Here is a 4971-nt window from a genome sequence, read left to right as displayed (position 1 = left end):
CTTCTGGCACGCTGACTCGAACTTGCCAACCCCTGCAGTAGGCTTTAAAGCCTGGCCGCTGGCCCCGCCCCGCCTCGCCCTATAATTTTCTATTTTGGTAGTGTGATGAGTCTAGGAGCATACCATCTTTTTCTATTTTCTGAAATAGTTAATGTAGAATTGGTGACAGTTCTTCTCTGAATGTTTGATTAAATTCACTTGTAAAACCATCTGGTCCAGGGCTTTTTTTGGCTGGAAGTTGCTTTATTACCTTTTCAAGTTCTTCTTTTGTAATGGGTCTGTTCAGGTGTTCAATTCCAGCTTGTGTCAGTTTAGGTAGGTTGTGATTTTCTAAGTATTTGTCCATTTCCTCTAGGTTTTCATATTTGTTTGACTATAGTGTTTCATAATATTCCATTTTTAGCCTTTTTATTTTAATGGTTCTGTTGTGATGTTGCCCATTTCATCTTTTATTCGGATTATTTTTGTCTTTTACTTCTTTCCCTTTGTTAGTTTTGCTAGTGGTTTTTCTATTTAATTGACCTTTTCAAAGAACCGTCCCCTAGTTTTGTTGATGGCTTCAATTGTTTTTCTGTTTTCTATTCATTTATTTCAGCCATATTTTTTGTAATTTAAGTGTTTTTAGAGTGTGTTGGTTGTTCTTGCTGTTCTTTTCAATTTTTTTGCAGTGTTGCGTTAGAGTTAATGGTCATATTTTCCTGCCTTTAGATGTGTTTGCTTACTGCTATGAATTGACCTCTTTGGCTGTTTTCCAGAAGTTTTTGGTAAGTGGTGTTTTCATTGTCATTTTTTTTAAGAAACCTTTTAATTTATTTTTTTATTTCTTCTAATATCCACTCATGTTCAAGCAAGGTGTTGTTCAGCTTCCAAATAAATGGGTTGGGTTTTTTCCCTCCTGTATCCTCTAATTATAATTTCTAATTTTGTAGCATTGTGGTCTGAGAAAATGTTTTGTATTATTTATATGTTTTTTATTTATTGATGCTTGCTTTGTCACCTAAAATGTGATTTATTCTGGAGAAGATTCCATGCACATTGAAGAAGAAAGGAATACTGTGGGGGGTTTGGGTTGCATTAGCCTATAAATATCTATGAGATCAACTTAGTTTATTGTGTGATTTAATTCTTTAGCATCTTTGTTGAGTTTCTTTCTGGTAATTCTATCTTTTCTTGAGAGTGGTTTATTGAAGTCTCCAACTGCTATAGTGGTGTTTTCAATTTCCTTTTTTCAGTTTTTTTTTAATGTTTGTTTTGTATATTTTGCAGTTCTATCATTTGTTGCATAGATATTTATTATTGTTATGTCCTCTTGTTCTAGTGACCCTTTAAGCATTTTGTAATGATCTTCCTTGTCTTTGTGATGGTTTTTACATTGAAATTTATTTTCACAGAGATTAATATCACTACTCCTGCTTTTTTCTGGTTGCCATCTGCTTGGTATATTTTTTTCCATCCTTTTTAGTCTTTATATTCATATATTAATGGATTTTTTTTATCCAATCTGCTACTCTTTTTCTCTTTAGTGGTACAATTAAAGAATTCACATTCAGTGTGATTATTGAGAGGCATGGTTTTATTTCTATGATTGTGTTGAGTGCTTTTTGGTGTTGTTACTAGTTACTTTGGTCCATCATGATTTCTTTGGCACCTCTGTAAGAAGGACGTTTTTCAGTGTTTCCTGCAAAGCTGGTTTTGATTTTACAAACTCCTGTTAGTTCTGTTTTTCTGAGAATATATTTATCTCTCCTTCATATTTGATGGACAATTTCTCTGGGTACAGTATTCTTGGTTGATAGTTGTGTTCTTTGAGTGTTCGATATATGTCATTCCACTGCCTTCTAGCTCATATGGTTTCTGCTGAGAAATAAGCACTTAATCTTATGTGCTCTCCTTTAGAGGTTACTCTTTGTTTCTCCCTCTCTGCTTTCAGAATTCTCTCCTTATCTTTGTTTCTGGCAAATTTGACTATGATATACCTTGGTGTTTTTCTTTTGGAGTCTTTTCTATATGATATTCTCTCAGCTTCTTGGATATATATTCTCTCATTCTTCATTATGTCTGGGAAGTTTTCTTCTAGTAATTCTTCCACAACTTTTTTGGTGTCTTTACTTGCTTCTTCCTGTTCTGGGATTCCAATGACACGCATGTTATTTCTCTTGATGGTTTCCCACATTATTCTTAGGTTTTCTTATTCCTTCCCTTTTTATTCTTCCTTTTGCTCTAGTATATCAGTAGTGACAATTCTATCTTCTATTTCATTGGTTCTGTGTTCCATCTGTTCAACTTTGTTCATGTGTGCCTCCATCATGTTGACAGCCTATGAGACCAGTGGGGCTAGCCGTCTGTATGGGCATGCATAGGGGCCTCATTGAGGCTGCAGCTATATGGCTCACATCTGGCAGAGTTAACTGCCTGGGTGGGCACATGCAAGTAATACACTCAGGTTGCAACTGTCCTGCTCATACCCGGTGCCAGTAGCTGCCTGAGTGGACACATGCAGGGACCTCAACCTCACTCAGGTTGCACCTGTCCAGCTCGCACCCAGCTGGGCTAGCTGTCTGGGTGGACACATATGGGACCTCATTCACATTTCAGATATCTGGCTGGTGCCTTACGGGGCTGGCACGCCACCATTTTCACACTCTTAAACACACTCAATCCCATTGCAGCAGTCACTGTGTTAATCCATCTGCTTGAGGGTCTTCCTCTCTTTTGACAATCCTCCACTTTTCCAAGCATGATGTCCCTCTCCAGGGAATAGCCTCTCCTAGCAACATAAATGAAGCATGTGAGATGAAGCTTTATAGCTTTGCCTCCACAGAGAACTCTGGCTGCACTTTCTCCAATGCATATTTATTTGTTCTTTTGGCAGTCCATAAGATGTTCATTACCCTTCTCCAACAACTACAGTTTAATTCTTTTTATACCATCTTTATTTATTGTCCAGCTCTCAGATGCATTGTAAGTAACTGGAAATACTATGACTTGAATCAGGCACATTTTCAACTTCAAACTGACATTATTTCTCCTCAATAATTTGGAAAGGTCCCTGACTACAGTTTTCCAGTGCAGCGTGTTTCCTAATTTCCTGACTGTTGGTCCAAATGTTGTTAATCTTGGATCCAAGTAAGATGAAATAGTTGACAATTCAATCTTTTATTCATCTATCGTGATGTTACCTATTGGTCTGGTGGTAAGAATTTTTTGTTTTCTTCACATTCAGATTCATCCATATTGAAAGCTGCATTCTTTGATCATCTACAGCAAAAATGACAGAAGAAGAATTGATGTCTTTAAGCTGTGGTCTTTTGATTTCCTAACCACTGGTGTCAAGAGTTTGATTGTGGATCTGAGCAATTACATTAACAATCTCAATTTCTTCTCCATCTATCAAGATGCCTCCAACAGTGGAGAGAATGTGTGTGTGTGTGTGTGTGTGTGTGTGTGTGTGTGTGTTACATTGAGCTTCAATCCATATTGAAGAATGCAGTCCTTGACCTTCTGCAGCAAATACTTCAGGTTACCCTCGATATTGTCAAGCAAGAATGAGAAGTGTCTAAGTAAAAAAATAGTTGTTGAATTGAATGAAGGGAAAGCAATATACAAAAAGAAGCTTATCAGCGTTGTAATGTAATTAATGATAATTGTTACAGAATAACATGTGTAATAATTAATTAAAATGAAATATTATTTGTAAACTTTGATTCAAATCACAATAAATTAAATTATTTTTTTAAAATAAACTATCACTTAAAGATAGAAATCTTATCCATCATCCCTGATGAATCTTACACTTTTTCCCAGTCAATGATCCATCCACTCCACCCCAAAGGAGCAGCTATTCAATTTCAATAATTTAGTTCTTGTCTCTGAACTTTATGTAAATTAAATCATATTTACATACCCTATTCTATGTATTGGAATTTTTCTCTGAAAGAAAATAATCAGAGATGGGAGCAGGGCTTTATTCTCTACAGTGGTTTTCTGCCTGTGGGTGGTTTGTTGTTGTTGTTGTTTTTTTCTTTTAGAGAATATCTGCTTCTGTACCTAGCACTATTTGGGCTGCAGTAATGCAGGAACAGTAAGATACTCAGGCCCTTTTCTTTATGGGGCTTGTGAGATAGTTTGGGGTCATGGGCAACAAGCAGACAACCAATGAAACAAATAAAAAAATACCATCTAGTGATAAATGCTATGTAATAACTAGAAATTTATTAAATCAATGATTTAAAAACTCCAAAATTAATTACTAATGCCTTGGAATTGCCTCATCTCTGAGGCAATCTGGTAGATTTCTGAGACTACAAATCTCATGCGTGGAGGTTACCCATCTTTCTCCCACTGAAGAACTGAAGAATTCAAACCCCAGAGTGGTGCTGCCTTGGAGTTAGCAGTGCAACTCCCTATGGACTACCCCACCAGAGCTCCCACTACAAAAATTATGTAGTGAAAATAAATCTAACAATTTTAAAATATTCTATGCTTTTTTGATGATGATGATTATAGCAAATGTTAGATGGATTTTGGCTGAAAGAAGAGAGTACCAGAGGAATGTCTATCTGCTTCATCGACTATATAAAGGCATTTGACTGTATGGATCACAACAAACTCTGACTGGCTCTGAGAAGAATGGGAATCCCTGGACAGACACTTGATTGTGCTTATGTGAAACCAATTTTTGGACCAGGAGTCAGTCATCAGAACTGAGCAGGGAGACACTGCATGGTTCAAAATTGGAAAGGGTGTACACCAGGGATGTGTCCTATTTATATATCTTTTCAATCTATATGCAGAACAGATTATCTCGGAGCCTTGGCTTTATGAGGAGAAATGTGTCATCAGAATTGGAGGATGACTCATCAACAATCTACATTATGCAGATGACACAACCCTGCTTGCTGAAACTGAGGAGGACCTGGAGTGTTTGCTGCAGAATATTAAGGACTGCAGCCTTCAATATGGATTGAAGCT

The sequence above is a fragment of the Elephantulus edwardii genome, unplaced genomic scaffold (genome assembly GCF_000299155.1).
Source record: "Elephantulus edwardii isolate Elephantulus edwardi_28Jun2011 unplaced genomic scaffold, EleEdw1.0 scaffold00353, whole genome shotgun sequence".
NCBI classification, from domain to species: Eukaryota; Metazoa; Chordata; class Mammalia; order Macroscelidea; family Macroscelididae; genus Elephantulus; species Elephantulus edwardii.
The sequence above is the reverse complement of the archived record's forward strand: the minus strand, read 5'-3'. Positions refer to the sequence as shown.